The sequence below is a fragment of the Ambystoma mexicanum genome, chromosome 5p (genome assembly GCF_040938575.1).
Source record: "Ambystoma mexicanum isolate Mex_15411 chromosome 5p, UKY_AmexF1_1, whole genome shotgun sequence".
Lineage (NCBI taxonomy): Eukaryota > Metazoa > Chordata > Amphibia > Caudata > Ambystomatidae > Ambystoma > Ambystoma mexicanum.
Genome location: NC_090930.1, coordinates 528,250,213 through 528,271,760, shown reverse-complemented (window position 1 = coordinate 528,271,760; position 21,548 = coordinate 528,250,213).

Below are 21,548 nucleotides of genomic sequence, written 5' to 3'. Positions count from 1 at the left end.
GTGGGGTTCGCTAAGTGGAAAAAAAGTGTCAACCAGGAAGTCACCAGGTGAGCAGAGCTTAGGCTAGGTGACCAAGATCCACTTGCACCTGCTCCCCATCTGCAAAGGAAAAGAGGCAGGAGGGCTCCTTAAGTAGGGAAAAAGAGCGGCAACCAGGAAGGCACCAGGTGGGCAGGGCTTGCTAGTGGGAAAAAAGAGCGGCAACCACGAAGGCATCAGGTGGGCGGGGCTTAGACCATGAGACCAATGTCCACTTGCACTTGCTCCCCATCTGCAAAGAAAAAGAGGCGGTAGGGTTCCTTAAGTATAGAAAAAGAGCGGCAACCAGGAACGCACCAGGTGGTCGGGGCTTGCTAAGTGGGGAAAAAGAGTGGCAACTAGGAATGCACCATGTGGGTAGGGCTTAGGCCAAGTGATCAAGATCCACTTGTCCCTGTCCCCATCTGCAAAGGAAAGGAGGTTGGAGGGCTCCTTAAGTAGGGAAAAAGATGGGCAACCAGGAAGGCAACAGGTGGGCAGGGCTTGGTAAGTGGGGAAAAAGAACAGCAACCAGATAGGCACCAGGTGGGCGGGGCTTGGGTCAGGTGGCCAAGATCCACTTGCACCTGCTGCCCAGCTACAAAGGAAAAGAGGCTGGAGGGCTCCTTAAGTAGGGAAAAAGAGCAGCAACCAGGAAGGCACCAGGTGGGCAGGGTTTAGGCCAAGTGTCCAAGATACACTTGTCCCTCTTCCTATCTGCAAAGGAAAGGAGGCTGGAGAGCTCATTATGTAGGGATAAAGATGGGCAACCAGGTACGCACCAGGTGGTCGGGGCTTGCTAAGTGGGGAAAAAGAGTGGCAACTAGGAATGCACCATGTGGGCAGGGCTTAGGCCAAGTGACCAAGATCCACTTGTCCCCCTCCCCATCTGCAAAGGAAAGGAGGCTGGAGGGCTCCTTAAGTAAGGAAAAAGAACAGAAACCAGATAGCGCCTTGAAACACTTGTGTATAGGCGTGTTACAAATGCCATATCATATCATATCATAGGTGCCAGGTGGGCAGCGCTTGGGTCAGGTGACCAAGATCCAGTTGCACCTGCTGCCCATCTATAAAGGAAAAGAGGCTGGACGGCTCCTTAAGTAGGGAAAAAGAGCAGCAACCAGGAAGGCACCTGGTGAGCGGGGCTTGCTAAGTGGGGAAAAAGAGCAGCAACCAGGAAGGCGCCAGGTGGGCGGGGATTAGGCCTGGTGACGAAGATCCACTTGCACCTGCTTGCCATCGGCAAAGGAAAAGAAGCTGGAGGGCTCCTTAAGTAGAGAAAAAGAGCAGCAACCAGGAAGGCACCAGGTGGGCGAGGCTTGCTAAGTGGGTAAAAAGAGCGGCAACCAGGAAGACACCAGGTGGCCGGGGCTTAGGCCAGGTGAAGAAGATTCACTTGCACCTGCTTCCCATCTGCAAAGGAAAAGAGGCTGGAGGTCTCCTTCAGTAGGGAAAAAGAGAGGCAACCACGAAGGCTTCAGTTGGGCAGGGTTTGCTAAGTTGGAAAAAGAGCGACAACCAGGAAGGCACCAGGTGGGCAGGCTTAGGCCAGGTGACCAAGATCCACTTGCACCTGCTCCCAATCTGCAAAGGAAAAGAGGCTGTAGTGCTCCCGAAGTAGGGAAATAGAGTGGCAACCAGGTATGCACCAGGTGGTCAGGGCTTGCTAAGTGGGGAAAAAGAGTGGCAACTAGGAAGGCACCAGGTGGTCAGGGCTTAGGCCAGGTGACCAATATCCATGTGCACCTGTTCCACATTTGCAAAGGAAAGGTGCTTGTAGGGCTCCCGAAGTAGGAAAATAGAGCGGCAACGAGGTATACACCAGGTGGTCATGGCTTGCTAAGTAGGGAAAAAGAGCGGCAATCAGGAAGGCACCAGGTTGGAGGGTCTTGCTAAGTGGGGAAACAGAATGGCAACCATATAGGCATCAGGTGTGCGGAACTTAGGCCAGGTGAGCAAGATCCACTTGCACTTGCTCCCCATCTGCAAAGGAAAGGAGGGAGAAGGGCTCCTTAAGTAGGGAAAAAGAGCGTCAATCAGGAAGACTCGAGGTGGGCGGGGTTTTCTAAGTGGGAAAAAGAGTGCCAACCAGGAAGGCACCAGGTGAGCAGAGTTTAGGCCAGGTGACCAGGATCCACTTGCACCTGTTCCCCATCTGCAAAGGAAAAGAGGCAGGAGGGCTCCTTAAGTAGGGAAAAAGAGCGGCAACTAGGAAGGCACCAGGTAATCGGGGCTTGCTAAGTGGGAAAAAAGAGTGGCAACCAGGAAGGCATCAGGTGGGCGGGGCTTAGACCCCGTGACTAAGGTCCACTTGCACCTGCTCCCCATCTGCAAAGGAAAAGAGGCTGTAGGGCTCCTTAAGTATGGAAAAAGAGCAGCAACCAGGTATGCACCAGGTGGTCAGGGCTTGCTAAGTGGGGAAAGAGAGTGGCAACTAGGAAGGCACCATGTGGGCAGGGCTTAGGCCAGGTGACCATGATCCACTTGTCCCTCTCCCCATCTGCAAAGGAAAGGAGGTTGGAGGGCTCCTTAAGTAGGGAAAAAGAGCGGCAACCAGGAAGGCACCAGGTGGGCAGGGATTTCTAAGTGGGGAAAAAGAGTGGCAACCAGATAGCCATCAGCTGAGAGGGGCTTAGGCAAGGTGAGCAAGATCCACTTGAACCTGCTCCCCATCTGCAAAAGAAAGGGGCTGGAGGGCTCCTTAAGTAGGGAAAAAGAGCGGCAACCAGGAAGGCACCAGGTGGGCGGGCTTGCTAAGTTGGGAAAAAGAAAGTCAATCAGATGGGCACCAGGTGCGTGGGGCTTGGGTCAGGTGAACAAGATCCACTTGCACCTGCTCCCAATCTGCAAAGGAAAAGAGGCTGTAGTGCTCCCAAAGTAGGGAAATAGAGTGGCAACCAGGTATGCACCAGGTGGTCAGGGCTTGCTAAGTGGGGAAAAAGAGTGGCAACTAGGAAGGCACCAGGTGGCCAGAGCTTAGGCCAGGTGACCAATATCCATGTGCACCTGCTCCCCATTTGCAAAGGAAAGGTGGTGTAGGGCTCCCGAAGTTGGAAAATAGAGCGGCAATGAGGTATACACCAGGTGGTCATGGCTTGCTAAGTAGGGAAAAAGAGCGGCAATCAGGAAGGCACCAGGTGGGAGGGTCTTGCTAAGTGGGGAAACAGAATGGCAACCATATAGGCACCAGGTGTGCGGAACTTAGGCCAGGTGAGCAAGATCCACTTGCACTTGCTCCCCATCTGCAAAGGAAAAGAGGCTGGAGGGCTCCTTAAGTAGGGAAAAAGAGCGTCAATCAGGAAGACTCGAGGTGGGTGGGGTTTTCTAAGTGGGAAAAAGAGTGCCAACCAGGAAGGCACCAGGTGAGCAGAGCTTAGGCTAGGTGACCAAGATCCACTTGCACCTGCTCCCCATCTGCAAAGGAAAAGAGGCGGTAGGGTTCCTTAAGTATAGAAAAAGAGCGGCAACCAGGAACGCACCAGGTGGTCAGGGCTTGCTAAGTGGGGAAAAAGAGTGGCAATTGGGAATGCACCACTTAGGCCAAGTGATCAAGATCCACTTGTCCCTGTCCCCGTCTGCAAAGGAAAGGAGGTTGGAGGGCTCCTTAAGTAGGGAAAAAGATGGGCAACCAGGAAGGCACCAGGTGGGCAGGGCTTGGTAAGTGGGTAAAAAGAACAGCAAAAAGATAGGCACCAGGTGGGCGGGGCTTGGGTCAGGTGGCCAAGATCCACTTGCACCTGCTGCCCAGCTACAAAGGAAAGGAGGCTGGAGGGCTCCTTAAGTAGGGAAAAAGAGCGGCAACCAGGAAGGCACCAGGTGGGCAGGGCTTAGGCCAAGTGCCCAAGATACACTTGTCCCTCTTCCCATCTGCAAAGGAAAGGAGGCTGGAGAGCTCATTATGTAGGGATAAAGGTGGGCAACCAGGTACGCACCAGGTGTTCGGGGCTTGCTAAGTGGGGAAAAAGAGTGGCAACTAGGAATGCACCATGTGGGCAGGGCTTAGGCCAAGTGACCAAGATCCACTTGTCCCCCTCCCCATCTGCAAAGGAAAGGAGGCTGGAGGGCTCCTTAAGTAAGGAAAAAGTACAGCAACCAGATAGCGCCTTGAAACACTTGTGTATAGGCGTGTTACAAATGCCATATCATATCATATCATAGGTGCCAGGTGGGCAGCCCTTGGGTCAGGTGACCAAGATCCAGTTGCACCTGCTGCCCATCTATAAAGGAAAAGAGGCTGGAGGGCTCCTTAAGTAGGGAAAAAGAGCAGCAACCAGGAAGGCACCTGGTGAGCGGGGCTTGCTAAGTGGGGAAAAAGAGCAGCAACCAGGAAGGCGCCAGGTGGGCGGGGATTAGGCCTGGTGACGAAGATCCACTTGCACCTGCTTGCCATCGGCAAAGGAAAAGAAGCTGGAGGGCTCCTTAAGTAGAGAAAAAGAGCAGCAACCAGGAAGGCACCAGGTGGGCGGGGCTTGCTAAGTGGGTAAAAAGAGCGGCAACCAGGAAGACACCAGGTGGCCGGGGCTTAGGTCAGGTGAAGAAGATTCACTCGCACCTGCTTCCCATCTGCAAAGGAAAAGAGGCTGGAGGTCTCCTTCAGTAGGGAAAAAGAGAGGCAACCACGAAGGCTTCAGGTGGGCAGGGTTTGCTAAGTTGGAAAAAGAGCGACAACCAGGAAGGCACCAGGTGGGCAGGTTTAGGCCAGGTGACCAAGATCCACTTGCACCTGCTCCCAATCTGCAAAGGAAAAGAGGCTGTAGTGCTCCCGAAGTAGGGAAATAGAGTGGCAACCAGGTATGCACCAGGTGGTCAGGGCTTGCTAAGTGGGGAAAAAGAGTGGCAACTAGGAAGGCACCAGGTGGTCAGGGCTTAGGCCAGGTGACCAATATCCATGTGCACCTGTTCCACATTTGCAAAGGAAAGGTGGTTGTAGGGCTCCCGAAGTAGGAAAATAGTGCGGCAACGAGGTATACACCAGGTGGTCATGGCTTGCTAAGTAGGGAAAAAGAGCGGCAATCAGGAAGGCACCAGGTGGGAGGGTCTTGCTAAGTGGGGAAACAGAATGGCAACCATATAGGCACCAGGTGGGTGGAACTTAGGCCAGGTGAGCAAGATCCACTTGCACTTGCTCCCCATCTGCAAAGGAAAGGAGGCTGAAGGGCTCCTTAAGTAGGGAAAAAGAGCGGCAACCAGGAAGGCACCAGGTGGGCGGGGCTTGCTAAGTTGGGAAAAAGAGCAGCAACCAGGAAGGCGCCAGGTGGGCGGGGATTAGGCCTGGGGATGAACATTCAATTGCACCTGCCTCCCATCTGCAGGAAAAGAGGCTGGAGGGCTCCTTAAGTAGGGAAAAAGAGAGGCAATCAGGAAGGCTCTAGGTGGGTGGGGTTCGCTAAGTGGAAAAAAAGTGTCAACCAGGAAGTCACCAGGTGAGCAGAGCTTAGGCTAGGTCACCAAGATCCACTTGCACCTGCTCTCCATCTGCAAAGGAAAAGAGGCAGGAGGGCTCCTTAAGTAGGGAAAAAGAGCAGCAACCAGGAAGGCACCAGGTGGGCAGGGCTTGCTAGTGGGAAAAAAGAGCGGCAACCAGGAAGGCATCAGGTGGGCGGGGCTTAGACCATGAGACCAATGTCCACATGCACTTGCTCCCCATCTGCAAAGGAAAAGAGGCGGTAGGGTTCCTTAAGTATAGAAAAAGAGCGGCAACCAGGAACGCACCAGGTGGTCGGGGCTTGCTAAGTGGGGAAAAAGAGTGGCAACTAGGAACGCACCATGTGGGTAGGGCTTAGGCCAAGTGATCAAGATCCATTTGTCCCTGTCCCCATCTGCAAAGGAAAGGAGGTTGGAGGGCTCCTTAAGTAGGGAAAAATATGGGCAACCAGGAAGGCACCAGGTGGGCAGGGCTTGGTAAGTGGGGAAAAAGAACAGCAACCAGATAGGCACCAGGTGGGCGGGGCTTGGGTCAGGTGGCCAAGATCCACTTGCACCTGCTTCCCATCTACAAAGGAAAAGAGGCTGGGGGGCTCCTTAAGTAGGGAAAAAGAGCAGCAACCAGGAAGGCACCAGGTGGGCAGGGCTTAGGCCAAGTGCCCAAGATACACTTGTCCCTCTTCCCATCTGCAAAGGAAAAGAGGCTGGAGAGCTCATTATGTAGGGATAAAGATGGGCAACCAGGTACGCACCAGGTGGTCGGGGCTTGCTAAGTGGGGAAAAAGAGTGGCAACTAGGAATGCACCATGTGGGCAGGGCTTAGGCCAAGTGACCAAGATCCACTTGTCCCTCTCCCCATCTGCAAAGGAAAGGAGGCTGGAGGGCTCCTTAAGTAAGGAAAAAGAACAGCAACCAGATAGCGCCTTGAAACACTTGTGTATAGGCGTGTTACAAATGCCATATCATATCATATCATAGGTGCCAGGTGGGCAGGGGTTGGGTCAGATGACCAAGATCCAGTTGCACCTGCTGCCCATCTATAAAGGAAAAGAGGCTGGAGGGCTCCTTAAGTAGGGAAAAAGAGCAGCAACCAGGAAGGCACCTGGTGGGCGGGGCTTGCTAAGTGGGGAAAAAGAGTAGCAACCAGGAAGGCGCCAGGTGGGCGGGGATTAGGCCTGGTGACGAAGATCCACATGCACCTGCTTGCCATCGGCAAAGGAAAAGAAGCTGGAGGGCTCCTTAAGGAGAGAAAAAGAGCAGCAACCAGGAAGGCACCTGGTGGGCGGGGCTTGCTAAGTGGGGAAAAAGAGCAGCAACCAGGAAGGCGCCAGGTGGGCGGGGATTAGGCCTGGTGACCAAGATCCACTTGCACCTGCTCCCAATCTGCAAAGGAAAAGAGGCTGTAGTGCTCCCGAAGTAGGGAAATAGAGAGGCAACCAGGTATGCACCAGGTGGTCAGGGCTTGCTAAGTGGGGAAAAAGAGTGGCAACTAGGAAGGCACCAGGTGGGCAGGGTTTAGGCCAGGTGACCAATATCCATGTGCACCTGCTCCCCATTTGCAAAGGAAAGGTGGTTGTAGGGCTCCCGAAGTAGGAAAATAGAGCGGCAACGAGGTATACACCAGGTGGTCATGGCTTGCTAAGTAGGGAAAAAGAGCGGCAATCAGGAAGGCACAAGGTGGGCGGAATTTAGGCCAGGTGAGCAAGATCCACTTGCACTTGCTCCCCATCTGCAAAGGAAAGGAGGCTGAAGGGCTCCTTAAGTAGGGAAAAAGAGCGGCAACCAGGAAGGCACCAGGTGGGCGGAGATTGCTAAGTGGGGAAAAAGAGCAGCAACCAAATAGGCACCAGGTAGGCGGGGCTTAGGCCAGGTCACCAAGATCCACTTGCACCTGTTGCCCATCTGCAAAGGAAAAGAGGCTGGGGCTGCTTAAGTAGGGAAAAAAGCGGCAACCAGGAAGGCACCAGGTGGGCAGGGCTTGCTAGTGCAGAACAAGAACTGCAACCAGATAGGCACCAGGTGGGCGGGGCTTTGGTCAGGTGACCAAGATCCACTTGCACCTGCTGCCCATCTACAAAGGAAAAGAGGCTGGAGGGCGGCTCAAGTAGGGAAAAAGAGCGGCAACCAGGAAGGCACTAGGTGGGCAGGGCTTGCTAAGTGGTGAAAAAATAGCAGCAACCAGTAAGGCACCATGTGGGCGGGGAGTAGGCCAGATGACCAAGATCCACTTGCACCTGCTTGCCATCGGCAAAGGAAAAGAGGCTGCAGGGCTCCTTAAGTAGGGGAAAAAGAGCAGCAGCCAGGAAGGTTCCAGGTATGCAGGGTTTACTAAGTGGGAAAAAGAGCGGGAACCATGAAGGCACCAGGTGGACGGGGCCTGGGTCAGGTGGCCAAGATCGTCTTGCACCTGCTGGCCATCTAAAAAGGAAAAGAGGCAGGAAGGCTTCTTATGTAGGGAAAAAGAGCGGCAACCAGGAAGGCAATAGATGGGCGGGGCTTGCTAAGTGGGGAAAAAGAGCAGCAACCAGGAAGGCATCAGGTGGCCGGGGCTTGGGTCAGGTGGCTAAGATCGTCTTGCACCTGCTGCCCATCTACAAAGGAAAAGATGCTGGAAGGCTCCTTAAGTAGGGAAAAAGAGCGCCAACCAGGAAGGCATCAGGTGGCCGGGGCTTGGGTCAGATGGCCAAGATCGTCTTGCACCTGCTGCCCATCTACAAAGGAAAAGATGCTGGAAGGCTCCTTAAGTAGGGAAAAAGAGCAGCAACCAGGAAGGCATCAGGTGGGCAGGGATTAGGCCAGGTGACCAAGATCCACTTGCATCTGCTCGCCATCGGCAAAGGAAAAGAGGCTGGAGAGCTCCTTATGTAGGGAAAAAGAATGGCAACCAGGAAGGCACCAGGTGGACGGGGCTTGCTAATTGGGGAAAAAGAGCGGCAACCAGGAAGGCACCAGGTGGCCGGCGTTTAGTCCAGGTGACAAAGAATCACTTGCACCTGCTTCCCATCTGCAAAGGAAAAGAGGCTGCAGAGCTCCTTAAGTAGGGAAAAAGAGCAGCAGCCAGGAAGGTTCCAGGTGGGCAGGGTTTGCTAAGTGGGAAAAAGAGCGACAACCAGGAAGGCACCAGGTGGGCAGATCTTAGGCCTAGTGATAAAGATCCACTTGCACCTGATCCCATTCTGCAAAGGAAAAGAGGCATGAGGGCTCCTTAAGTAGGGAAAAAGAGTGGCAACCAGGAAGGCACCAGGTGGGCGAGGCTTACTAAGTGGGGAAAAAGAGTGGCAACCAGGAAGGCAACAGGTGGGTGGGGCTTAGGCCAGGTGACCAAGATCCATTTGCACCTGTTCCCCATCTGCAAAGGAAAAGAGACTGGTCGGATCCTTAAGTAGGGAAAAAGAGTGGGAACCAGGAAGGCACCAGATGGGTGAGGCTTGCTAAGTGGGGAAAAAGAGTGGCAACCAGGAAGGCAACAGGTGGGTGGGACTTAGGTCAGGTGACCAAGATCCACTTACACCTGCTCCCCATCTGCAAATGAAAAGAGACTGGAGGGCTCCATAAATAGGGAGAAAGAGTGGCAACCAGGAAGGCACCAGGTGGCCGGGATTTAGGCCAGGTGACCAAGATCCACTTGCATCCTGCTCCCCATCTGCAAAGGAAAAGATGCTGGAGGGCTATTTAAGTATGTAAAATGAGTGGCAACCAGGAAGGCACCCAGAGGACGGGGCTTGCTAAGTGGGGAAAAAGATCGGAAACCAGGAATGCACCAGGTGGCCGGGGCCTAGGCCAGGTGACGAAGATTCACTTGCACTTGCTTCCCATCTGCAAAGGAAAATAGGCATGAGGGCTCCTTAAGTAGGGAAAAAGAGTGGCAACCAGGAAGGCACCAGGTGGGCAAGGCTTACTAAGTGGTGAAAAAGAGTGGCAACCAGGAAGGCAACAGGTGGGTATGGCTTAGGCCAGGTGACCAAGATCCATTTGCACCTGCTCCCCATCTGCAAATAAAAGAGACTGGACGGATCCTTAAGTAGGGAAAAAGAGCGGCAACCAGGAAGGCACCAGGTCGGCGAGGCTTGCTAAGTGGGGAAAAAGAGTGGCAACCAGGAACGCAACAGGTGGGTGGGGCTTAGGCCAGGTGACCAAGATTCACTTGCACCTGCTCCCAATCTGCAAAGGAAAAGAGGCTGCAGAGCTCCTTAAGTAGGGAAAAAAGAGTGGGAACCAGGAAGTTACCAGGTGGGCGGGGCTTGGGCCAGGTGACCAAGATCCAGTTGCACCTGTTCCCCATTTGCAAAGGAAAAGAGGCTGGAGGGTCCTTAAGTATGCAAAAAGAGTGGGAACCAGCAAGGCACCAGGTGGTCATGGCTCGCTAAGTAGGGAAAAAGTGTGTCAACCAGGAAGGCACCAGGTGAGTGGGCTTGCTAACTGGGGAAAAAGAGCGTCAACCAGGAAGGCACCAGGTGGCCCGGGTTTAGGCCAGGTGACCAAGATCCACTTGCATCCTACTCCCCATCTGCAAAGGAAAAGATGCTGGAGGGCTATTTAAGTATGTAAAATGAGTGCCAACCAGGAAGGCACCAGGAGGACGTGGCTTGCTAAGTGGGGAAAAAGAGCGGCAACCAGGAAGGCACCAGGTGGCTGGGGCTTAGGGCAGGTGACGAAGATTCACTTGCACCTGCTTTCCATCTGCAAAGGAAAAGAGGCTCCTTAAATAGGGAGAAAGAGTGGCAACCAGGAAGGCTCCAGGTGGGCGGGGTTTGCTAAGTGGGAAAAAGAGCAACAACCAGGAAGGGTGGGAAGGGTTTAGGCCAGGTGAGCAAGATCCACTTGCATCCTGCTTCCCATCTGCAAAGGAAAAGAGGCTGCAGGGCTCCTTAAATAGGCAGAAAGAGTGGCAACCAGGAAGGCTCCAGGTGAGCAGGGTTTGCAAATTGGGAAAAAGAGCGACAACCAGGAAGGCACCAGATGGGCAGGGCTTGCTAATTGGGGAAAAAGAGCAGCAACCAGGAAGGCACCTGGTGGGTGGGGCTTAGGCCACGTGACCAAGATCCACTTGCACCTGCTCTCCATCAGCAAATGATTAGATGCTAGAGGGCCCTTAAAGTAGGGAAAAAAAGCAGCAACCAGGAAGTCACCAGGTGGGCGGGGCTTAGGCCAGGTGACCCAGATCCACTTGCACCTGCTCCCCATCTGCAAAGGAAAAGAGGCTAGAGGACTCCTTAAATAGGGAAAAAGAGTGAGAACCAGGAAGTCACCAGGTGGGCGGGGCTTGCTAGGTGGGGGGAAAGAGCGGCAGCCAGGAAGGCACCAGGTGGGCGGGGCTTAGGGCAGGTGACCAACATCCACTTGCACCTGCTCCCCATCTGCAAAGGAAAGGAGGCTGGAGGGCTCCTTAAGTAGGGAAAAAGAGCAGCAACTAGGAAGGCACCAGGTGGGCTGGGATTGCTAAGTGGGGAAATGAGTGGCAAAAAAACAGGCACCAGGTAGGTGGGGCTTAAGCCAGGTGACCAAGATCCACTTGCACCTGCTCCCCGTCTGCAAAGGAAAGGAGGCTGACGGGCTCCTTAAGTAGGGAAAAAGAGCAGCAACCAGGAAGGCACCAGGTGGGCAGGGCTTGCTAAGTGGGGAAAAAGAACAGCAACCAGAAAGGCAACAGGTGGGCGGGGCTTGGGTCAGGTGACCAAGATCCACTTGCACCTGCTGCCCATCTACAAAGGAAAAGAGGCTGGACGGCTCCTTTAGTAGGGAAAAAGAGCGGCAACCAGGAATGCAACAGGTGGGCGGGGCTTGCTAAGTGGGAAAAAAGAGCAGCAACCAGGAAGATACCAGGTAGGCGGGGATTAGGCCTGGTGACCAAGATCCACTTGCACCTGCTTGCCATCGGCAAAGGAAAAGAGGCTGGAGGGCTCCTTAAGTAGAGAAAAAGAGCAGCAACCAGGAAGGTACCAGGTGGGCGGGGATTGCGAAATGAGGAAAAAGAATAGCAACCAGATAGGCACCAGGTTGGTGGGGCTTTGGTCAGGTGACCAAGATCCACTTGCACCTGATGCCCATCTGCAAAGAAAAAGAGGCTGGAGGGCTCCTTAAGTATGTAAAATGAGTGGCAACCAGGAAGGCACCAGGAGGGCGGGGCTTGCTAAGTGGGGAAAAAGAGCAGCAACCAGAAAGGCACCAGGTGGCCGGGGCTTATGCCAGGTGATGAAGATTCCCTTGCACCTGCTTCCCATCTGCAAAGGAAATGAAGCTGTAGGGCCCCCGAAGTAGGGAAAAAGAGTGGCTACCACGAAGGCTCCAGGTGGGTGGGGTTTGCTAAGTCAGAAAAAGAGCGACAACCAGGAAGGCACCAGGTGGGCAGGGTTTAGGCCAGGTGACCAAGATCCACTTGCATCCTACTCCCCATCTGCAAAGGAAAAGATGCTGGAGGGCTATTTAAGTATGTAAAATGAGTGCCAACCAGGAAGGCACCAGGAGGACGTGGCTTGCTAAGTGGGGAAAAAGAGCGGCAACCATGAAGGCACCAGGTGGCTGGGGCGTAGGGCAGGTGACGAAGATTCACTTGCACCTGCTTTCCATCTGCAAAGGAAAAGAGGCTCCTTAAATAGGGAGAAAGAGTGGCAACCAGGAAGGCTCCAGGTGGGCGGGGTTTGCTAAGTGGGAAAAAGAGCAACAACCAGGAAGGGTGGGAAGGGTTTAGGCCAGGTGAGCAAGATCCACTTGCATCCTGCTTCCCATCTGCAAAGGAAAAGAGGCTGCAGGGCTCCTTAAATAGGCAGAAAGAGTGGCAACCAGGAAGGCTCCAGGTGAGCAGGGTTTGCAAATTGGGAAAAAGAGCGACAACCAGGAAGGCACCAGATGGGCAGGGCTTGCTAATTGGGGAAAAAGAGCAGCAACCAGGAAGGCACCTGGTGGGTGGGGCTTAGGCCACGTGACCAAGATCCACTTGCACCTGCTCTCCATCAGCAAATGATTAGATGCTAGAGGGCCCTTAAAGTAGGGAAAAAAAGCAGCAACCAGGAAGTCACCAGGTGGGCGGGGCTTAGGCCAGGTGACCCAGATCCACTTGCACCTGCTCCCCATCTGCAAAGGAAAAGAGGCTAGAGGACTCCTTAAATAGGGAAAAAGAGTGAGAACCAGGAAGTCACCAGGTGGGCGGGGCTTGCTAGGTGGGGGGAAAGAGCGGCAGCCAGGAAGGCACCAGGTGGGCGGGGCTTAGGGCAGGTGACCAACATCCACTTGCACCTGCTCCCCATCTGCAAAGGAAAGGAGGCTGGAGGGCTCCTTAAGTAGGGAAAAAGAGCAGCAACTAGGAAGGCACCAGGTGGGCTGGGATTGCTAAGTGGGGAAATGAGTGGCAAAAAAACAGGCACCAGGTAGGTGGGGCTTAAGCCAGGTGACCAAGATCCACTTGCACCTGCTCCCCGTCTGCAAAGGAAAGGAGGCTGACGGGCTCCTTAAGTAGGGAAAAAGAGCAGCAACCAGGAAGGCACCAGGTGGGCAGGGCTTGCTAAGTGGGGAAAAAGAACAGCAACCAGAAAGGCAACAGGTGGGCGGGGCTTGGGTCAGGTGACCAAGATCCACTTGCACCTGCTGCCCATCTACAAAGGAAAAGAGGCTGGACGGCTCCTTTAGTAGGGAAAAAGAGCGGCAACCAGGAATGCAACAGGTGGGCGGGGCTTGCTAAGTGGGAAAAAAGAGCAGCAACCAGGAAGATACCAGGTAGGCGGGGATTAGGCCTGGTGACCAAGATCCACTTGCACCTGCTTGCCATCGGCAAAGGAAAAGAGGCTGGAGGGCTCCTTAAGTAGAGAAAAAGAGCAGCAACCAGGAAGGTACCAGGTGGGCGGGGATTGCGAAATGAAATGAGGAAAAAGAATAGCAACCAGATAGGCACCAGGTTGGTGGGGCTTTGGTCAGGTGACCAAGATCCACTTGCACCTGATGCCCATCTGCAAAGAAAAAGAGGCTGGAGGGCTCCTTAAGTATGTAAAATGAGTGGCAACCAGGAAGGCACCAGGAGGGCGGGGCTTGCTAAGTGGGGAAAAAGAGCAGCAACCAGAAAGGCACCAGGTGGCCGGGGCTTATGCCAGGTGATGAAGATTCACTTGCACCTGCTTCCCATCTGCAAAGGAAATGAAGCTGTAGGGCCCCCGAAGTAGGGAAAAAGAGTGGCTACCACGAAGGCTCCAGGTGGGTGGGGTTTGCTAAGTCGGAAAAAGAGCGACAACCAGGAAGGCACCAGGTGGGCAGGGCTTAGGCCAGGTGACCAAGATCCACTTGCACCTGCTCCCAATCTGCAAAGAAAAAGAGGCTGTAGGGCTCCCGAAGTAGGGAAATAAAGCGGCAACCAGGTATGCACCAGGTGGTCAGGGCTTGCTAAGTGGGGAAAAAGAGCGGCAACTATGAAGGCACCAGGTGGGCTGGGCTTAGGCCAGGTGACCAATATCCATGTGCACCTTCTCCCCATTTTCAAAGGAAAGGAGGCTGTAGGGCTCCTGAAGAAGGGAAATAGAGCGGCAACAAGGTATGCACCAGGTGGTCATGGCTTGTTAAGAAGGGAAAAAGAGCGGCAACAAGGAAGGCACCAGGTGGGCGGGGCTTGCTAACTGGGGAAAAAGAATGGCAACCAAATAGGCACCAGGTGGGCGTGGCTTACGCCAGGTGACCAAGATCCACTTACACCTGCTCCCCATCTGCAAAGGAAAGGAGGCTGGAGGGCTCCTTAAATAGGGAAAAAGAGTGGCAACCAGGAAGGCACCAGGTGGACAGGGCTTGCTAAGTGGGGAAAAAGAATAGCAACCAGATAGGCACCAGGTGGGTGGGGCTTTGGTCAGCAGACCAAGATCCACTTGCACCTGATCCCCATTTTCAAAGGAAAGGAGGCTGTAGGACTCCCGAAGAAGGGAAATAGAGCGGCAACAAGGTATGCACCAGGTGGTCATGGCTTGCTAAGAAGGGAAAAAGAGTGGCATCCAGGAAGGCACCAGGTGGGCAGGGCTTGCTAAGTGGGGAAAAAAGAGCAGCAACCAGTAAGGCACCAGGTGCGCAGGGAGTAGGCCAGGTGACCAAGAGCCACTTACACCTACTTGCCATCGGCAAATGAAAAGAAGCTTGAGGGCTCCTTATGATGAGAAAAAGAGCAGCAGCCAGGAAAGCACCAGGTGGGCGGGACTTGCGAAGTGGGGAAAAAGAGTGGCAACCAGGACGCCACCAGGTGGGAGGGGCTTAGGCAAGGTGACCAAGATCCACTTGCATCCTGCTCCCCATCTGCAAAGGAAAAGATGCTGGAGGGCTATTTACGTATGTAAATGAGTGGCAACCAGGAAGGCACCCGGAGGACTGGGCTTGCTAAGAGGGGAAAAAGAGCGGCAACCAGGAAGGCACTAGGTGGCCGGGGCTTAGGCCAGGTGACGACGATTCACTTGCACCTGCTTCCAATCTACAAAGGAAAAGAGGCTTGAGGGCACCTTAAATAGGGAGAAAGAGTGGCAACCAGGAAGGTTCAAGGTGTGCAGGGTTTGCTAAGTGGGAAAAAGAGCGACAAACAGGAATGCACCAGATGGGCAGGGCTTGCGAAGTGGGGAAAAAGAGCAGCAACCAGGAAGGCACCAGGTGTGCGGGGCTTAGGCCAGGTGACCCAGATCCGCTTGCACCTGCGTCCCATCTGCAAAGGAAAATAAGTTAGAGGGCTCCTTAAGTAGGGAAATAAAGCGTCAGCCTGGAAGTCACCCAGGTGGGCGGGGCTTGCTAGGTGGGGGAAAAGAGCGGCAACCAGGAAGGCACCAGGTGGGCGAGGCTTAGGCCACGTGACCAAGATCCACTTACATCTACTCCAAATCGGCAAAGGAAAAGAGGCTGGAGTGCTCCTTAAGTAGTGAAAAAGAGCGGCAGCCAGGAATGTTCCAGGTGGGTGGGGTTTGCTAAGTAGGAAAAAGAGCGACAACCAGGAAGTCACCAGGTGGGCAGGGCTTACGCCAAGTGACCAAGATCCACTTGTCCCTGCTCCCCATCTGCAAAGGAAAAGAGGTAAGAGGGCTCTTAAGTAGGGAAAAAGAGGGCAACCGGGAAGGCACCAGGTGGGCAGGGCTGGCTAAGTGGGAAAAAAGAACAGCAACCAGATAGGCACCAGGTGGGCGGGGCTTGGGTCAGGTGGCCAATTTCCACTTGCACCTGCAGCCCATCTACAAAGGAAAAGAGGCTGGAGGGCTCTTATGTAGGGAAAAAGAGCGGCAACCAGGAAGGCACCAGATGGGCGGGGCTTGCTAAGTAGTGGGGAAAAAGAGCGGCAACCAGGAAGGCATCAGGTGAGCAGGGATTAGGCCAGGTGACCGAGATCCACTTCCACCTGCTTGCCATCGGCAAAGGAAAAGAGGCTGGAGGGCTCCTTAAGTATAGAAAAAGAGCGGCAACCAGGAAGGCGCCAGGTGGGCAGGGCTTGCAAAGCGGGGCAAAAGAGAGACAACCAGGAAGGCACCAGGTGGGCGGGGCTTAGGCCAGGTGACCAAGATCCGCTTGCACTTGCTCCCCATCTACAAAGGAAAAGAGGCTGAAGGGCTCCTTAAGTATGTAAAATGAGCGGTAAACCAGGAAGGCACCAGGAGGGCGGGGCTTGCTAAGTGGGAAAAAGAGCGGCAACCAGGAAGGCACCAGGTGGCCAGGGCTTAGGCCAGGTGACGAAGATTCACTTGCACCTGCTTCCCATCGGCAAAGGAAAAGAGGCTGGAGGGCTCCTTATGTCGAGAAAAAGAGTGGCAACCAGGAAGGCTCTAAGTGGGCGGAGTTTGCTAAGTGGGAAAAAGAGCGACAACCAGGAAGGCCCCAGGTGGGCAGGGCTTAGGCCAGGTGACCAAGATCCACTTGCACCTGCTCCCAATTTTAAAAGAAAAAGAGGCTGTAGGACTCCTGAAGTAGGGAAAAAGAGTGGCAACCAGGAACGCACCAGGTGGGCCGGGCTTGCTAAGTGGGGAAAAAGAGCAGCAACCAGATAGGTACCAAGTGGGTGGGGCTTAGGCCAGGTGACTAAGATCCACTTGCTCCTGCTCCCCATCTGCAAAGGAAAGGAGGCTCGAGGGTTCCTTAAGTAAGGAAAAAGGGCGGCAACCAGGAAGGCACCAGGAGGGCATGCTTGCTAAGTGGGAAAAAGAACGGAAACCAGATAGGCACCAGGTTGGTGGGGCCTAGGCCAGGTGACCAAGATCCACTTGCACTTGCTCCCCATCTGCAAAGGAAAAGAGGCAGAGCAGCAAGCAAGAAGGCACCAGGTGGGCCGGGCCTGCTAAGTGGGGAAAAAGTGTGGCAACCAGGAAGGCACCAGGTGGGTGGGGCTCAGGCCAGGTGACCAAGATCCACGTGTACCTGCTCCCCATCTGTAAAGGAAAAGAGGTTTGAGGGCTCCTAAAGTAGGGAAAAAGAGCGTCAACCAGGAAGGCACCAGGTGGGCGGGGCTTTGAAGGGCGGGGTTTGCAAAGTGGGGCAAAAGAGCGGCAACCAGGAAGGAACCAGGTGGGCGGGTCTTAGGCCAGGTGACCAAGATCCACTTGCACCTGCTCCCCATCTACAAAGGAAAAGAGGCTGAAGGGCTCCTTAAGTATGTAAAATGAGTGGTAACCCAGGAAGGCACCAGGAGGGCGGGGCTTGCTAATTGGGAAAAAGAGCGGCAACCAGGAAGTCACCAGGTGGCCAGGGCTTAGGCCACGTGACGAAGATTCACTTGCACCTGCTTCCCATCGGCAAAGGAAAAGAGGCTGGAGGGCTCGTTATGTCGGGAAAAAGAGTGGCAACCAGGAAGGCTTCAGGTGGGCGGAGTTCGCTAAGTGGGAAAAAGAGCGACAACCAGGAAGGCCCCGGGTGGGCAGGACTTAGGCCAGGTGACCAAGATCCACTTGCACCTGCTCCAAATTTTCAAAGAAAAAGAGGCTGTAGGGCTCCTGAAGTAGGGACATAGAGCTGCAACCAGGTATTCACCAGGTGGTCAGGGCTTGCTAAGTGGGGAAAAAGAGCGGCAACCATCTGGCACCAGGTGGGCCAGGCTTGCTAAGTGGGGAAAAAGAGCGGCAACCAGATAGTCACCAATTGGGTGGGGCTTAGCCCAAGTGACTAAGATCCACTTGCACCTGCTCCCCATCTGCAAAGGAAAGGAGGCTGGAGGGCTCCTTAAGTAGGGAAAAAGAGCGGCAACCAGGAAGGCACCAGAAGGGCAGGGCTTGCTAAGTGAGAAAAAGTGCAGCAACCAGGAAGACACCAGGCTGGCGGGGCACAAGCCAGGGACCAAGATCCACGTGTACCTGCTCCCCATCTGCAAAGGAAAAGAAGCTGGAAGACTCCTAAAGTAGAGAAAAAGAGCGGCAACCAGGAAGGCACCAGGTGGGCGGGGCTTGCTAAGTGGGGAAAAAGAGCAGCAACCAGGAAGGCACCCAATGGGCGTGGCTTAGGCCATGTGACGATGATCCACTTGCACCTGCACCCCATCTGCAAAGGAAAAGAGGCTAGAGGACTCCTTAAGTATTGAAAAATAGCGTCAACCAGGAAGTCGCCAGGCGGGCGGGGCTTGCTAGATGGGAGAAAACAGCATCAACCAGGTAGGCACCAGGTCGGTGGGGCTTAGGCCAGGTGACCAATATCCACTTGCACCTGAGCCCCATCTGCAAAGGAAAATAGGCTAGAGGGCTCCTTAAGTAGGTAAAAAGAGCAGCAACCAGGAAGGCACCAGGTGGACGGGGCTTGCTAAGTGGGGACAAAGAGCATCAACCAGGAGGGCACCTGGTGGGCGGCCTTAGGCCCTGTGACCAAGATCCACTTGCACCTGCTTCCCATCTGCAAAGGAAAAGCGGCTAGAGGACTCCTTAAGTAGGGAAAAAAGAGCAGCAATCAGGAAGGCTCTAGGTGGGCGGGGTTCGCTAAATTGGAAAAAGAGCGTCAACCAGGGTGGCACCAGGTGGGTGTGGCTTAGGCCAGGTGACCAAGATCTACTTGCACCTGCCCCCATCTGCAAAGGAAAAGAGGCTAGAGGGCTCCTTAAGTAGGGAAAAAGAGCGGCAACCAGGAAGGCACCAGGTGGCTGGGGCTTGCTAAGTGGAGAAAAAGAGTGGCAACCAGGAAGGCACTCAGTGGGCTTGGCTTAGGCCACATGACCAAGATCCACTTGCTCCTGCTCCCCACCTGCAAAGGAAAAGAGGCTAGAGGACCCCTTAAGTAGGGAAAAAGAGCATCAACCAGGAAGTCACAAGGTGGGCGGGGCTTGCTAGGTGGGGGAAAAGAGCATCAACCATGAAGGCACCAGGTAGGTGGGGCTTAGGCCAGGTGACCAAGATCCATTTGCACCTGCCTCCCATCTGCAAAGGAAAAGAGGCTAGAGGGCTCCTTAAGTAGGGAAAAAGAGCGGCAACCAGAAAGTCACCAGATGGGCGAGGCTTGCTAAGTGGGGAAAAAGAGCAGCAACCAGAAAGGCATTAGATGGGCGGGGTTTAGGCCAGGTGACCAAGATCCATATCCATCTACTCCCCATCTGTAAAGGAAAAGAGGATGAGGGCTTGTTAAGTAGAGAAAAAGCGTGGCAACAAGGAGGACACCAGGTGGGCAGCTCTTAGGCCAGGTGACCAAGATCCGTTTGCACCTGCTCCCCATCTGCAAAGGAAAAGAGCCTGGAGGGCTCCCTAAGGAGACACAAAGAGCAGCAGCCAGGAAGGCACCAAGTGGCAGAGCTTGCTAAGTGGGGAAAAAGAGCCGCAACCAGGAAGGCATCAGATGGGTGGGGTTTAGGCCAGTTAACCAAAATCCACTTGCGCCTGCTCCCCATCTGCAAAGGAAAAGAGGCTGGAGGGCTCCTTATGTAGCGAAAAGGAGCACCAACTAGGAAGCCACCAGGTGGATGGGGCTTAGGCCAGGTGACCAAGATCCACTTGCACCTGCTCCCCATCTAAAATGAAAAGACTGGCAGGCTCCTTGAGTAGGGAAAAAGCGTGGCAAACAGGAAGGCACCAGGTGGGCGGTGCTTGCTAAGTGGGGAAAAAGAGAGGCAAGTAGGAAAGCAACAGGGGGGTGGGGTTTAGGCCAGGTGACCAAGATCCACTTGCACCTTTTCCCCATCTGCAAAGAAAAAGAGGCTGGAGGATTCCTTAAGCAGTGAAAAAGAGCAGCAACCAAGAAGGCACCAGGTGGGTGGGGCTTTCTAAGTGAAGAAAAAGAGTGTCAACCAGGAAGGCATCAGGTGGGTGGAGCATAGGCCAGGTGACCAAGATCCCCTTACACCTGCTCCCCATTTGCAAAGGAAAAGAGGCTAGATGGCTCCTTAAGTAGCGAAAAAGAGCGGCAAACAGGAAGGCACCTGGTGGCTGGGGCTTGGTAAGTACGGAAAAAGAGCAGCAACCAGGAAGTCATCATGTGGGTGGGGCTTAGGCCAGGTGACCAAGTTCCACTTGCACCTGCTCCCCACCTGCAAAGGAAAAGAGGCTGGAGGGCTCGTTAAGTAGGGGAAAAGAGCGGCAACCAGGAAGGTACCAGGTGGGCGGGCTTGCTAAGTGGGGAAAAAGAGCAGAAACCAGGAAGGCACCAGGTGGGCGGGGCTTAGGCCAGGTGGCATGATACACTTGCACCTGCTCCCTATCTGCAAAGGAAAATAGGCTAGAGGGCTCCTTAAGTAGGGAAAAAGAGCCGCAGCCAGGAAGGCACCAGGTGGGCGGGGATTAGGCCAGGTGACCAAGATCCACTTGCACCTGCTCCCCATCTGTAAAGGGAAAGAGGCTGGAGGGCTCCTTAAGTAGGGAAAAATAGCGGCAACCAGGAAGCCACCAGGTGGGCGGGGCTTGCTAAGTGGGGAAAAAGAGTGGCAAACAGGAAGCCACCATGTGGGCGGGGCTTAGGCCCAGTGACCAAGATCCACTTGCATTTGCTCCCCATCTTCTCCTCAGCATTGAACATAATGCAGAAGCATTCCCACTCTGACAAAGTATTGTATACAATCGAATTTACACCTTTAAGCTTCCTTATCTGTCAGGCGCCATCTTTGGGCATTAAAGCTTTGTCATTGTCAATTAAAGATTAAAAGTTTAAAAAATAAATTAAACCAGATTTAATTCAGGAAGCAATTTAAATACACACCAGCCAGGAAGCGGTGAGGCACATGCAGTCACTAATCCATATTTGACATATGGGCAGCTCTCTCTCTTTCTTACAGTGTCCGGCCATTGCAGTGCTTCTTTGGTCTCAGAGGTGAATTTCTCTTCATCCGGGAGGCATACAGTCATGGCACTCCAAGGAAGTGTACAGTTAAAAAGAATTGTTTGTTTAAAATTGCAGCAGCCGCAATATACACTTCAACAGGTGCAGCATCCAGGTAACAAATAAATCATTCATTACTGCACAGTAAGAAATCGCCAATTATAGGAAATCAAAGCCGCAAAGGACTGCAAAATTTATACAAAAGTCATGGTACTGGCTTTGTTCAGATTCACTTTGATACACCCTTCCTTGGCCAGTTCCTTAACCCCTTTAAAAGATCTCCTTTTTTGTAGTATCTCTTTTGTGTAATCCCGGTAAAGGAATATTGGTTTTCCTTTAAATCTGCTATTTTCTTTGTCTCTGGCAGCTTGTAGTAGGCTTTCTTTTGCCCCTAAACTATCAAAAGCCATCAGGATTTGTCTGGCCCTAGATCCAGAGGCTTTCCCAACTCTGTAGACGGTTTACAGTGATTTTTTCCACAGTCAAAGTTTCTACATACAAAGGTTTCGACACAAAGGCATTGAAAAAAAAGGTTTGAATGCATTTGTTTTAAAATAAAAATTTTAATGTGGGGGTTCCCCCTCGCGCCCCCCGTTTTCTTTTTAATTCAAACTTTTTTTTCTATACGATACTAAAATAAAACCTGTATCATGAAAAAAATGCATTCAATTTTTTTTCTTCGAAACTTTGTATTCTAAACTTTGTATGTAGAAACTATTTTTTCAAAACTATAACTGTATACCTCTGTAGACAAAGTCAATATCACGGCTCGTAGTTGACTCATGACCAAAGTAATCCTTAAAGATCTGTAGCACAAAGGAATGTATGTTATCAGCCTCTGACTTTTCCTCTATTCCCAGCAGCCCTAGGTTCCTCCCTTCTAGTTTTAAGTCCAGCTC